The 15,649-nt window shown below is 38.6% G+C and overlaps 1 protein-coding gene and 1 long non-coding RNA gene across 7 annotated transcripts in view; one reads left to right on the top strand and one right to left on the bottom strand.

Annotated features, from left to right (window-relative positions):
* The window catches only part of IMMP2L (inner mitochondrial membrane peptidase subunit 2), a 984,232-nt gene that overhangs the window by 18,915 nt on the left and 949,668 nt on the right, over window positions 1–15,649 (bottom strand). The gene's annotated exons all lie outside the window — the stretch shown is intronic.
* On the top strand, window positions 1,402–7,355 carry LOC129659203 (uncharacterized). Its single transcript, XR_008717889.1, has 3 exons — window positions 1,402–1,770; window positions 2,899–3,067; window positions 7,247–7,355. It is a non-coding gene; the product is annotated as an uncharacterized LOC129659203 (long non-coding RNA).

The following is a 15,649-nucleotide window of genomic DNA, read 5'->3' as shown; positions in this document are numbered from 1 at the left end:
GGGTGTATGTTTAACTCTTTGTATTTTATGTGGTATGAACTTCCTGAAGCAGGTATTGTCTCATATTCTATTGATAAACCCATGGCATGAAAGTAGAAAGAAGCTCAAAAAATGTTGATTGATTAAATAAATGAAACCCAAGAGCATGTGGATTTAGACTGGTTATAGCTTAGCAACTGGTTAGACCTGGGAGCTGAGAAAAGAACAGGATTTGGACATGGCTCATTTCTCACCTGCTCGAAAGACGGTAATGCTATTAACAATAATAGATCACAGTAGAAGGAGCAGATATGGGAAATAACAAATTGTTTTGGATTACCAATCTGAGGATTCTATTGAATATCATGGGAAGACAACCCAAGTGCAACTGAAAATTCTGTGCAAAAGTTTAGGCAAGGGTAGGAAGTAGAACTTAGACATTCAGGACTCACCCAGTTGTACCCTGGGAATTAATGTGCTCACCTAGAGAAGAAGAAAGACTGCTAAGGACACAGCCCAGGGGGGCATTGCATTTCAAAGGTAATGTTTGGAGGTTGTCAGCTACATGCAAGAATCAATACATTTTCTCGAGCAGTAACACATCCACCTCCAGACTAGAGCTTGTGAAACTTTTGCACAAGTAGAGACATATTGTTCTCAGCTTGTAAAAGGGTGAGCATTGAGAAAAAAGCAAAGATTAAGGGAGGAAATACTTGTAAATCACCTTTAAAACTATAGTTACCAGTTTTTTGGGTTTTTTTTTTTTTTTTTTTGACTGAGCCTAGAGAACATATAAAGATCCGGGTTGGGGGGGGGGGGCGGAAACCAAACTATTAAAATTCTAAAAATGATATTCACCTGGTATAGTTATACATTTGTATATATGTAATGACTCATATGGAACAAATATGTAATATAATAACAGATCAGTGGGTTGATCAAACTATATCCTCTAATGGAAAGAAATGTTTTGTTACTTTTAAACATTTTGTTTTCAGAAGGTAAGTAAAATGCTTTCTAAGAATTTTAGCTGAGTTTTAAATGCGTTTCAGACTGTGTGAACTAAAAATGCTACTTAAATGGCTGTATTATTTATGAGAAATAATACTGTTTATGAGGAATAATAATAAATCTTTTAGTTTAAATATTATGATCTATTTATTTACTTTTAATCAGGTTCACTCCTAAGTGAATAAAAAACAAAAATTTATTGAATAGATCTTTGTCCTACTTTTATTAAAGAATCTTGTTGCCTTCTTGAGAAGACATCTCGCTAGTATAGTTTGAATCAACAAAGAAATGATGATACTATGATCATGTGAAAAGCAGACACACAAAGAAAAAGTTAACTATGTGATGTGATGGGTGTGTTAATTATCTTGGTCTTGCTAAACATTCCGCAGTATTTATGCATATCAAACCATTCCATTGTGCACTATAATTGTATATTTGTCATGTATTACTCAATAAATTTGGGAGGGGGAAACATATTGGCCCATCATCAATTCTAATATTAAGTCCTGAATATATAGTCCTAATTATTTTGTGCATTAGGGAGAATTAAATTAATGGAGTCATCTCAGCTTTGTATGCTTTGTATTGCTGCTATGATTTTTTGGTTGTTTTGAGCGTCTACAAATAATAGTTGTCTGGCTTTTGTACTTTGATTACAGTAGTTAATTCAGAGAAATCTCTTGAGGACTACTCAACATTCAATCAATAAACATGCTAACACAATGCCAGGAGCTGGGATGCTGTGTGAGACAGCAATTGCAGTATATTGAAATCAGGGTAAGAGTAAACAACATTTAGTCTTTTGATTTTTAATATGCACAGTTATTATCTAAATAACAGACAATATTTAAAGTTGAAGTTTGTATAATGATAGATAATCCATGTCAAAGATGGTGTAGTAGCAATAAGACAAATACTGGCTGGACTACTAAGAAACAAAAGGAATCCCCAAGAGCTAACTATGGACTATGTGTGGATTATTTACAGAAAATATTTATATTCCAAACTATTTGCTCAGTTAGCATGAATGATTCTAAGTCATATCTCCTTTCTCTATATTAGCTGTGTGTGTGTGTATGTGTGTGTGTGTATGTACCTTGGAAAGGTGGATAATTTCAATAGTGGCCTAAGGAAATTTAATAAGGGCAAATTTATTTTTCCAGTGCAAAATTACAAATTATCTTTGATCTGGAACTATGCATTATACATAACTTTACTCCACTGACTCAGATAATTGAACATTGTCTAATTTATGAATCCTCTTAATGTTGTACCAAACAATTTTGTTGTCTTATATGTTAATGTTGACAGTGCAATAGGCTGATATGCACTGTTAAAACTCTAGATGCTTTATATTAATAAATTCATAGATTTATGTTAAGTTGTCAGGACTTAAGCCTAAGGAGAGACTGCGCTTAGCCCTTGTGGCCCCAGAGCTAGGTGGAAATATTTGCTGCCTCGGGGTGAGGAACAGAGATTTGGCCAATAATGATGGTTTGCACATATTGGGCGCTCTGTCTTCACGGCTGCTCTGTGCCACCTTGTCAGTGTCAGGAAAGTGTCATCAATCATTACCAAAGTAGGTGGAGTACATAAAACACTGGGAGTAGAGCTTGCCCTGCCTCTGGATAAAGTCTTCTCATGAAGATCCTGGCCTTATTTAGCCTGTCACACATTCAGTGCTGATAGCAACAGTTCCAATTAGCTTTCCCTGTCCTTTTAATATTCCCTCCCTGCCCTTGGCTGGCTTTTCCATGTCTTAAACCGGAAAAGCCAACTGCTTCATTACTTTAAAAAGAATTTTTAACTTAAGGAGATGGAAGGGATATCTCAACCCAAACAAACCTGTGAAAGACAAGAGTCAAAAAAGATCCTCTCTAATCATAAAAAATCCTGATGATTCAGCATCAATAGCACACTGTCCATGTTGCTGGTGTAACATGATACCTGGATGGTCCACGGAAAAGGAGTAGAGTGAACATCAGTAGCAGAGTGCTGAGAGCAGAAGCTTTGGAGTCAAGAAATCCCACGGGGTGGGATCCAGACTGGAAAAATCAATAGCTGTTCATCTTTGGTAAGTACTCCATTTCTTTCAGCATTACTTTTTCCATTGTCAAAATGGGAGCAAAAATAATCCACCTTGCAAGGTTGCCATAAGAATGAAAGGGCGGGAAGTACACAGGTCTAACAGAGCCTGTTACATACTAACTACTATGCTAGCCCCATGGTAAATCAAGTGCAGAGGAAGCCTGAAGTATATAATAAAATGATGACAAAAGAGAAGAAAATGAAGTTTGTAATAGCTACATTATATTGCATCCCACTGTTAACCGTGAGTAGTGTCCAAATATAGGTTATGCCTTTGAGAAAAATGCTATTTAGTTAGTTTATGATATTGGTTTATAAGTTCAAAAATGATTGCAAGAATTCTTGTCCCAATAAAGTTACTTCTTAGGAGCTCCATCAACAATAGCAATAAAACATGGTTGCTGTTATGCTTCATTTTTTTTTTTTTTTGATACAGGGCTAAACTTTGTAGGAGCTTTTCTATACACTGAGATGAGCTCAATAAAATCAAAATCCTCTGGATTAAGGTAACATCCCTAAGAGACCTCTGGCGCTGGTACAGGCATTTGCAGTAATGAACAAAAGAGGAACAGAGGGCTCTGTTGTTGCTTTAAATTACATGTGTGACAGATCACAGAGAATTGCTCTTAGGTAAATGAGCAATATTTTCTTGATTTTCTCCCAGCTCTTCAATACCAGCTGAATGAAGGTCCCCAGGGAGCAAGCATTTTCTTAGCAAAATAATGCTGCACTATAAATGATACCAGTTTCTGACCATTGACTCATCCCTTAACCTTTGCTGACTTCTGTTTACACAATTCTGTGGAATAGTGAACTTAAACATCAGTGGCCTGTCTTCAGTCTCCATCGTCCTCTGTAATTTTCAGCCCTGCTGATCACTCCTGGCTAAAAGCCACCCCCAGTGATTCCTTCTCTTCCTAGTGCTCTATATGTACTCCAGTTTTGCTGGCTTGTCATCATCCTGATTTCCTGCATATAGGTATCCTCTGGAGTTATATCTTCTGTCTGTATAAGTATTCCCTTGGTAAGATCATTCATTGCCATATCTTCAGTCCCCACCACTCTGTCAATAATCCTCAAATCCCTATTTCTAGCCTTAGCCTCTCTCCTGACCTCCAGACCTGAATCTCCCCCAAACAGGGAGTCCTCCTCATTAGGCAAACACGATGTACACAACATATCAGCTCATCAGCAGTCCCCTCAAGTGAGCGCCTTACCCTGGGTTCTTGATTTGGTCATCTCCTTATTGCCCAGTCTTAACTATAATCTTGAAGCCATAATTAGATGTCTGACTTTGCCTCACCACTGTCTTATCAAATTCGTTGCCAGATTCTTCCTCGCTTGAGTCCCTCTGCTCCTTCCTATTCTCACCACTGTCATCCTGGGACAGGTTCTGATTTCCTGTTTCCTGAATAAACACAGCAACCTCTATCCCAAACTCCCCAGTTCCAACCTTGTTTTATTCCAACTGCCATCCATACTGGTACCAGATTGCTTTTCTAAAGCTTGGCTTCCATCAGGTAATTCCCAGGATTATCACACTTCAGTGGTTCTTCACTGCCTCCTCATATAAATAAGAGAAGTACAGCATAGCATTCAAGACAATAATAGGCCCACTTACCTACATCTCCATTCTTTTCTCTCACTCTTCCTTTACCATGTACCTCATACAAGCTCCAAATGAGTTCTTCAGGGTGACTTTAGTGTCCATCAGAGCTTGAGAACTCCTGCCCTAAATTATAACCAAACTGAAATGGTCACAACTATTGCTTGGTTCGTCTGCACCTATGCCTGTACTCTTGCCTCCTCTCAGTATCTTCATCATCACCTCCATGTTCTCATTCTACCCAGCTCTTGACTTCTAGCAACATTTCCTTACAGATTTTTAGAAAAACTCTCTTCCACTCTCAGTTCCATATATGTCTCTCTCATTCAGTTCAGTCGCTCAGTCGTGTCTGACTCTTTGCAACCCCATGAATCACAGCACGCCAGGCATCCCTGTCCATCACCAACTCCCAGAGTTCACTCAGACTCATGTCCATTGAGTCGGTGATGCCATCTAGCCATCTCAACCTCTCTTGTCCCCTTCTCCTCCTACCCCCAATCCCTCCCAGCATCAGGGTCTTTTCCAATGAGTCAACTCTTCCCATGAGGTGGCCAAAGTATTGGAGTTTCAGCTTCAGCATCAGTCCTTCCAATGAACACCCAGGACTGATCTCCTTTAGGGTGGACTGGTTGCATCTCCTTGCCGTCCAAGGGACTCTCAAGAGTCTTCTCCAACACCACAGTTCAAAAGCATCAATTCTTCGGTCCTCAGCTTTCATTACCTTATTTATAATTATATAGTATGCCTTTCAGAGAAGGCAATGGCACCCCACTCCAGCACTCTTGCCTGGAATATCCCATGGATGGAGGAGCCTGGTAGGCTGTAGTCCATGGGGTTGCTAAGAGTCGGACACAACTGAGTGACTTCACTTTCACTTTTCACTTTCATGCATTGGAGAAGGAAACTGCAACTCACTCCAGTGTTCTTGCCTGGAGAATCCCAGGGACGGGGGAGCCTGGTGTGCTTCCCTCTCTGGGGTTGCACAGAGTCGGACACAACTGAAGCGACTTAGCAGTAGCAGCAGTAGCAGTATGCCTTTATCTTCTCTAGATGAAGACTACATGGTCTTCTAAGGCAGAACCTGTGTCTAATATATCTTTTCATTCCTTAAATTACTCTTTAACATTTTATCCATAATGGGCACTCAACAAATACTTTGTTCATAAACAAATAATAGAATGTCTAAAATAACCACATTCCCCTAGGCAAGGCCAGTTTAGGAAAGAACCACTAACTACGTATGGCTGACAACATGAGTCTGTTTACTGATTTTACCATGAAGTGCATTTCATAACATTGATTACTTTAAAATATAGATCTTTTATCAAGCATAGAAATATATCTTTAAAAATAAACTTTTGAGCTTTTACTTCTTGGCAAAACACCCAAAGTTGTATACATAAAGGAATCTAATTACTACTTTATATAAACAAACTACCTATGGCTCATCATATTTTTCAGAGATGACCACAAAAGTACCTCACAACCCAAATGCTCTTCTGCAGTGTCATCTTGCCACCTCACTTTCCCTTTAAGAGGTGAAGTCTATTTCTTCGTCTGGTTGGGAGTGGGTACCTGTGACTGCTTTGATCAATTCTGGTCAGAGCACTTAAAGTGCTCTGGCAGCTTATGCTTCTTGGAAACTATCTGTCATATGAGAATTGTGACTCTGTGAGATCACCATGCTGTGAGCAGCCCAAACCACACTGAGAGGCCCTGGAGAATGAAATGTCACATGAGAGGAGAGAGGGAGGTAACAAAAAACACAGAGGCCACCAGACATTTCAGCAAAGATGTTCAAAGTGGGTCCTCCAGCCCTTCCCACTCTAGTTGATGCCACATGAGTCAGACACAAACCACCTAGCTGAGTCTTTTCTGAATTCCTGATGGATAAAATTGTGGGCAAAATAAAATGTTTGTTTTATACCACTAGGTTTTGGTATATCTTGTTACACAGCAATATATAAACACTACTCATCATTGCTTTAGACATGCAGAGCTGTGTCCATGCAAATGCAAAATTAAAATAGTATGTCAATAAAGCAGACACCTAATCTTACAAACAAACTGATATCCTGTGCAGCCTAAATGCCGAAAAAACCCAATACTAGCCGATTAGTACCAATGCTCCTTTATTATGTCCTTAGCAAAAAATTAATATGAAACATGAATTTCTTATCTCTAATATTTTCCAAGTCCAGCCTCTATTACAGAAGGTACACTAAAAAGTAAGTTAAAAAATAAGCTGTAGAATATCAAAGAAACATAGCTGAAGAATATTAAAGAAACACAAGATGTAGGTAAATAATTAGAAAAGCTGTCCAATGTATTCTGGTAAGTCCATTCTTAGTTTATATGAATTATGATGTATCTCAATACTAAAATTCTATACATAGCCATTAAAAATAATTATAGAGCTACACTGGCAGTAAAACTGTTCATAATATGTTAAAGGTAAAAAGCCAAATACAAAACTGTGAAGAACACAGTTGTCTTTTTGTAAAGTTATGCATTTGTCCCCTTTTCTCCTAACCCCAACACATATATTTTTTCCTTCAGGAAAAAAAAAGATTAAAAGGATACATATCAATCTGTTCCATGGACAGCAAGGAGACCAAACCAGTCTATCCTAAAAGAAATCAACCCTGAATACTCATTGGAAGGAATGATGTTGAAGCTGAAGCTCCAATACTTTGGCCACCTGATGCGAAGAGCTGACTCATTGGAAAAGACCCTGATGCTGGGAAAGATTGAAGGCAGGAGGAGAAGAGGGTGACAGAGGATGAGATGGTTGGATGGCATCACCGACTCAATGGACATGAGTTTGAGCAAGCTTTGGGAGTTGGTGATGGACAGGGAAACCTTGTTTGCTGCACTTCATAGGGTGGCAAAGAGTCAGACACAATTTAGCAAGTAAAGAACAACAAATACACTCTCTACAGTGACAGCCTGGACCTTCTTTTGCTTTTTGTTGTTGATTGGTTTTTTGTTTGGCATTCGTAGTCCTGAAACAGAACAAACTACCCACAGTATTAGGAAACAACTAAACAACTAATGTTTGCTGGTTAGCCTTTCCCTGTGGAGGGCAGGCCTTTCATGGCCCAGGCCTTCTATAGAGGTTTCTGTTTCAATTCTCACACACACCTCAGCTTACCCAAACCACATTTCCTGCACTAAGACAGGACCTATATATAGCTTGGTAACCACCCAGACTGCAACCCCTTCACGTGTTGAGTTTACTTCACTTTGTTTTCTCTACAATTTTTTTCCTCAAGGTCAACTTTGTATTATATTTGGTCTTTTTAAGTGTTTATAGAAAGAGGGAATTTAACATTCATTCAGCCTGCCATATTGATGGCACTTCTTTAATTTTCATTAAAATTGATGGCATTTTCTTTGTTATATTTCTCTTGCAATTAATTTAAAAAACTTCAGTTATTGAAAATGGGCTAAGCTTAACATAGTATTTTAGATTCTTATCTATAGATTATTAAAGAGAATCATTGCACTTGATTTTAGGAACTGAAAATACTCTTTTTTTTTAAAGAAAAGTCTCAAACCTTGATGATTATATAAGATTTGTTATTTAATTTTTCTTTTGGTATAGATTATCACTAGGGGTATAAACAGCTCTTTCTAGGAAGAAAATTCTGAGCAATCTTAACCAGTGTGAAAACAGCTAGAAGCAGGAAATTAAAATATTGCTTATTCCTATGAAAGGCAGGAGATTCCATTAGATAATGTCAGTGTGATCAGTTAGTGATTTATTAAACAGTATAGAACAGAGGAACCCATACAGTTCAAGACGTAGGACAGGGTAGGTTTGAATGCTAGACCTGCCTGATACTGGCCATGTGAACCTGGACAAAACTTTTAACCTATTACCAAGAATACATTCTGTTAAAGTTGTGATGATCAGAAAGGCAGAAAGTGCTTAGTAACTAATTTATTGCTTTTGTTATTAAGAGCAGTTTGGGACTTAAGGGAGATTGCGACTATAAATAGTTTTTCTCAAAATACAGCCCAAGATATCTGCATAATACCCTGCCAGGGTCCTTATTCAATTTTCCATTTTAAACAGTCCTTACTGGTGATGTTTCTCCATGTTTCAAGTTTGAGATCAACTGGTTAAGTATATAAAAGTAACAATTTTTGTGAGAGAATACAGGGCATGTAAAAAAAGAACTGAAGTTCCATTTGAGACAAAGAAGAATGAAAACTAAAGACACCTTTTATGAACTACAGGATGTACACTAACTGGTCTGCTTCTCAAGAAGAGCAGGGGTTTTTGTGTGCTCTAATGCAAAGTGTGGAGAAGGCAATGGCACCCCACTCCAGTACTCTTGCCTGGAAAATCCCATGGATGGAGGAGTCCATGGAGTTGCTAAGAGTCGGACATGACTGAGCGACCTCACTTTCACTTTTCACTTTCATGCATTGGAGAAGGAAATGGCAACCCACTCCAGTGTTTTTGCCTGGAGAATCCCAGGGATGGGGGAGTCTGGTGGGCTGCCATCTATGGGGTCGCACAGAGTTGGACACGACTGAAGTGACTTAGCAGCAGCAGCAGCAGCAATGCCAAGTGAGCTCCCAGCAGAAGAAAAATCACAGCCATCCCAACCACTCTAGTCCAAGACACCAGCATCTTTTACTAGGACTATTTCCTCAGTCCCCTGGCAGACTCAAAGGTCACCTTATCAGAAAAGCTTTCTATGACTTCAATATTTGAAATAGCATCATCTTGTTCTCCTTATGTTATGCTACTTTTCTTCACAGCACTTATCAATTATCATATGTAATTGATAAACTACACATCATAGATTTATTTCTTTGTTTTGTAGATACATCCACTCACTAGACTATAAAACTATGAGAACAAGGACTTTGTTTGGCTAGCTGCTATATCCCTAGTGCCTCGAAGACTGCAGGGCACATGTCAAGAAATACTTGTTGATGAATGAGCCTAGGGAAGCCCTCTCTTTCTTTTGGTTTATTAGAATGGGGAATTCCTAGAGAGAATAGGAAAAAATAGTTGAGTTGGACCAGAAAGGAAGATGTATTGTGGGTGGTGGGCAAAGCAAACCAGTGTCATGAGTTTGAAATGAGGAGGAATCTCACACCAAAGGGAAAGAAAGGTAGAACTTCTGAGCTCCTGGAACTCTTGATAGAAATCAGTTTCTTGTAAGAGAAGGTCAAACCGTTCCTCTGGAATAGCAGCAGTAGCAATGATGCAAAGGAAGCTATAGAGACCCTAGCAAGTGGGAGGTCCTCTGCTCATTATGAAGCTTCCCTTTTGAGGGTCCACAGATGGAGGTGCTCTGCTTATTATGGAAGCTTCCTTTTTGAGGGTCCACAGATGGACTATTATCTCAACCAGGAGCTATGTTTCCTACCTTGGATGAGTATCCCAAATACAACAGACTTCAGACATCACTATTTCTGATGAATGGCCCTGGATGAATAAAAATATAAAACTATCTCCCTACAGATTTGTGAAATTCTGGAATACATAAGATATTAAGCTGCTTTTTTTTCCAGTTCAAGCTCTGGCCTTTGAAAAAAATCACATAAAAGTGAAAAGCTGGCTGAAAAAGAGAAATATAGTAGAATTTGTTTCTCTGGATAGTGACTTACAATTTTGGAATCATTGGCTCCTAGTAGGGACAGAGCAAAATTGCAAGGAGATGAGAAAGAAAGTGTTTGGCAGCCTTGCCCACTGGATAAAGATGTTCTAAACCCAGATCAAATAAGATACAAAAGAGAACAATAGATGTGATATAGAAAAAAAGAACCACAGTGGTAGACAGTCTAGTAAGTGTCAAGGGAATGAAGGGCAAGGGGAAGGGAAATAAAGTCTAGTATTTAGGCTGATAACTGTGAATCAGAACATAAATTCTGACACAGGGGAGAAAATGTGATCTCTTAGATATTCTTAAGGCATTATGAGAAAGGTACTCAAGACTGAACACACCATTGATTAAGAGAGAGTGTGTGTGTTTAGTAGTTCCTCAGAAAGTTAAATATAGAATCACTATATGACCCAGCAATGCCTATTCTCGTTATATATCCAAAAGACTTGAAAAATGCTCATAGCAGCACTATTCACAATAGTCCAGAGTGGAAACAATTCCCAAACCACCTGAATGGACAACATATATATATATATATATATATATATATATATATATATGTTGTATACACACACACACACAGAGACATACAACAAATTATTCAGTTATAAAAAGGAATGAAGTGCTGGTACATGAACATGGATAAACCTAGAAAACATTGTGCTAAATGAAAGAAGCCAGACACAAAAGGTCATACAGTGTATGGTTCCATTTATATGAAATGTCCAGGTGAACCCTAGAAAATAGATCATTGCCAGAGGCTTGGAGAAGAGGAAAAGACGGGATTAATTCCTTAATGGGTATGGGATTTCCTTCAATATCTTAAAAATGTTTTAGAATTAGCTGGAGATGCCAATTGCACAGCATTGTACATGAACTGAATACCACAGAGTTGTTCACTTTAAAATAATTTCAAATTATGTGAATTTCATCTCAATAAAAAATACACAATCTCAAAGGTGAAAAATATTTCTTAAAAATGTTTTTAAAAGACAGTGAGGGGTGGGGAGGGGAGGAAAGGGACTGGCAGGTGGTACATGATAGAAAGAGATATGCTTATAATGTGGGGTACTTCACAAGACTAACTGTCAGATCAGATCAGATCAGTCGCTCAGTTGTGTCTGACTCTTTTCGACCCCATGAATCGCAGCACGCAGAGAAAGGCAGAAGCCACCAAATTATGAAAGGAAGACAGTCAACTCAGAAAGACCATTAAGAACAATGCCTTCTAATTAAGAATGAAAAACAGAGACAAAAAATGAATGATGTATTCAGATGGTGACATATACTCTGAACACTGCCAAGGTTAGTAAGGGGCACTCTGTCTCTCTAGGCTAACACTCTAATATAGCTGTGACTTTCAGAAGAAGACCTATGCCATGATGGAGAAAGATGGAAGAGTTAGGATCATTCAGAGGAAGAAGAAAACACTTTTCAAAAGTGGGAACAGCAAAAGCTTCATGAACATTTGCACTGTCCCTTGCTGAATGGTCAGAGATGGGGGTAGGAGAAGAAGTGAACAAGCACACAGAACACAAGGCATGTCACACGCTCTGAAGGCTCTCTCAGCCCCAAGGTCAGCGAAGACGGCTGTCACTAGACTAGGGCCTGACTGCCAGGCTAAAGAGTCTAAATTCTATTTATTAGTGGGGAGCCATGGAGGTTTGCGAGCACTGAATGACATGAGCTGTGCTTCAGGAAAATTAATCTGGCAGCTATGTGTATGGCTGATTAGAGGAACAAGGGACTCATGGTAGGGTGAGCAACAAGAAGTCGATTCTAATAGTTCAGGCAAGAGGAAATTGTACCTGCACTGAGATAATGGCCCTGGGATCAGAGAAAAGAGACAGATAAAACAGGTATTAGAAAGCTTATTGGAAGTAGGGGACAAAAAAGGGATACTCCAAGAATTTGATTCAGAGAGACCAGGAAGGTAATTTGGTCATTAACTTAAAAAAAAAGGAAGTGTTGTAGGTAATTAGATAGAAGGTGGATATGGCACAAACAAGAGTTCCATTTTGCATGTATTATGTTTGAAATGCTAGCGGAGAGTCCAATAGATAGTAATAAAGCCTGGGGGAGATGAGAGGCCTGGGAAATAATCATAAAGGTGTTAAGTGTTGAAATGTGATTGAAGTTTGTTATGCAAATGGTTGGTAAGCAGTTGGGGAAATGAAATTAACCAGAAGCAAGTACAAGTTTTCTGCCAACTAGTTATGCCAAATTAACCTCAATTCCTTTGTGACAGGTAGCTTGACTGTAAATCAGAGAACTGTTCTAGACATGATATATCTTGATTGCAGCTAAACATGTGACAAATATTTTATATCCTTGGAAGCATATCAGGGACAAAAGCAGATATAGATGGATTCGTAGTGGATTGAGCAACCGTACCTGAATCACATTGATTATGACATGATTGCAAACACAGGAAAGCCTAAAAAAGCTCTAACTTTACGCTAAAATGTTCATTACCTTAAAGAAATGGCTTATTTATCTCATTTAGTGGTTGAAAGGAAACTCCAATAGAACCCTAACAAAACATTTTGTTGGTTTAAAGTGCCATTCCATGGTTTGGCATTTTAACTAAACCTGAACACAGAAAGAATTTCTAAGAATTTATCTCAAATGAGTAATATACCTGTTACTTGTGAATATTATTTGGAAAGAAACTGCTAAACACAGCATGTTGTTTTTGTACAGTGTAAACATGGAAGCTTTCCTGTTTCATGATTTGGAAAGCTTACACATTTTTTTGTTCTAAAATACCATTGCCAAATGAACATGTCACTATATGTTAATCTTTGTCAAAATATTTGTTATAAAGATGTTGCCTTTCAATATTTTGATTCATCAGTGATTTCCTTATGAGGAATTTATTAGTAAAATTCCTTGAGGAGTCATCAGCAGGACCTGGGTGTTAAGCACAGGGAAGATGAAGAAATTTAGTTTCTATCCAAACTCTCCAGCATAGTCATTGACTATGAGAGCCAATATATAATTTGCAAAATACACTGAAAATAAAGTATTAGAAAAGTGCCTAACAAAAACAATATGTTCTCTGCAAAGAGAAATCCATCATCCATAACTGCTGCTTAGTGGAATAAATAGGCTTAGTCATTGAGATATTAATGTTATGTCTCAATATAAAACATAAGTTATATTATCCTTACTAATGACACTTACAAAGCAGTTACCCCTCAATATAAGAGTCATCTTATTTCATTATAATTCTACCTTTAGAATCCAGAATTGTGAAGGATAAATGGATGAATGGATAAGCAATCTTTTCCCCAGTTTAGATACCACTGCAAGATTGCATTTGTAGTATGTGGCAGAGACTGCTACTTGCAAAACCAGCATGCCTCCTCTCCTTCTTACAGTACACTGACTTTCTTCCTGTGGCAATATGCCAGTAAAGACTGTGTGACCCAGCCTCCTTCATTACCAGTTTGGTCAAGGAGATGAAAATGGAAGTTAATGTCCACAAAGGCTTTTAAAAGGGGGGCTTTCAGAGGATACCCTCTCTCTTACCCTTGACTGTCTTCCTTTTTCTTCCTTTCTAGAATTCAGAACTGATGGCTGGTATCAGAAGCTTTGCAGCCATAGAAACTGACATAGAAATTTCAGCTCCCTGCCATTAGGACCTAAAGTTGTGCTAAAAGGATGGCAGCACCAGAAGACAGAGAGCGTTCTGGACGTCTTAAAAGTGGAAGAAAGCCAAATGGATTTTTCATTGTATACAGTTAACTTTAGCCACAACTAATACACACTTCGTGTATCCAGCATTCATCTTCGCACCTTTTCATGCCACCTTTCCAGGCATAACATGTTGTCTAATGCAAAGCTAGAATGTTTACAATTCATTTAAAGGCTTTTACAAATAACGAAGTATGGAAAGACACCAGCACATGCTTAGATAGTTTTTGGCCTTGTGTCCAGCTAAGCTACCTTGAGAAATACCTTGAATTCATATTGTTTTAAGTAAATGCTAATGCATGGTAATTGTTTTTTCTATATTTACAATGAAGAGTGAAGCGCTTTGACAGCTGTCAGTAAAGTGTCAGATAGACTGTGGCAGTGAAAGGTGAGGGGATTTAAAAGCCCTTATTCTTGGTGGTCCTTAACTTGGCATGATATCAAGCTGTTAAAATTGGCACCCACTGAAGAAACAGAGTTTACCCTTTCACAGAGCTGCCCCACCTCCTGTTACTTCTCTTTACCTCAGCTTCCCCAAGCCGCTCTCACTTGTACTAAAAGACAACCACTATTGCAGAAAAGCTTCTACCCTAGACCCTGTGCCATTCCCATCTGACTCTTGAAGTACCTGTTCTTTCCCATATTCCATTTAATGGGACCCAGAATATCAGGACTTTGGGCTTTTTACACCAAGAAACATTATTGGGCTCATTCCCTGTGGTAGGAAGAATTCTGAGATGACCTCCATGATCTCCACCCACCCAGGATGGCTCCTCTACTCTTTAGTGCAAGTGATTTTATTCTAATCAAGAGAATATGGAAACAGTGATAGGATGGCACATCTATGATTATGTGTTATTAAGACTCTGTCTTAGCACACTGGCATGCACGGATTCTCCTATGGACCTTGAAGAAGCAAACAGCCATGCTGCAAACTGCTGACAGAGAGGGCCTTGTAGTAGGGACAGCCTCTTTGACCTAATGGGGCCTCCAATTAATAGTAAGAAGCAAGGGGCCTCATTTTTTGGGGGGAGGAGGGGCCTCTATTTTAATGCCACAGGGAAATGAATTCTAGGAAAAAACCTGAATGAGCTTCGAAACTTGATTCTCCCTCAGTCAAGCCTTCAGGTAAAGGCATAGTCCAGAGGACATTTTAATTACAGCCTTCAGAGACTTTGAGCAGAGAATCCCATTAAGTCATATTCGGTATATACATGCAATGGAATACTATTCAGTCATAAAAAAGAACGAAATAATGCCACCTGCTGCAACATGGATGCAACTAGAGATTACGATACTTAGTCAAAAAGAGTAAGACAAATACCATATGATATCACTTATATATGGAATCTAAATTATGATGCAAGTGAACTTATCTATGAAATAGATAGAGACTCATAGACATAGAGGACAGACTTGTTACCAAGGTAAGAGATCATCCCAACCTAGGGATTGGACCAATGTCTCCTGCACTGGCAGGCGGATTCTTTACCACTGAGCCATCAGAGAAGCCCCTACTGTATAGCACAGGAAACTATATTTAATATCCTGTGATAAACCATAATGGAAAAGAATATGAAAAAGAATCTATATATAAGTGAATCATTTGCTGTACAGCAGAAATTAACACTGT

This window comes from Bubalus kerabau, chromosome 8 (genome assembly GCF_029407905.1).
Source record: "Bubalus kerabau isolate K-KA32 ecotype Philippines breed swamp buffalo chromosome 8, PCC_UOA_SB_1v2, whole genome shotgun sequence".
NCBI classification, from domain to species: Eukaryota; Metazoa; Chordata; class Mammalia; order Artiodactyla; family Bovidae; genus Bubalus; species Bubalus kerabau.
The sequence above is the reverse complement of the archived record's forward strand: the minus strand, read 5'-3'. Positions and strand labels throughout refer to the sequence as shown.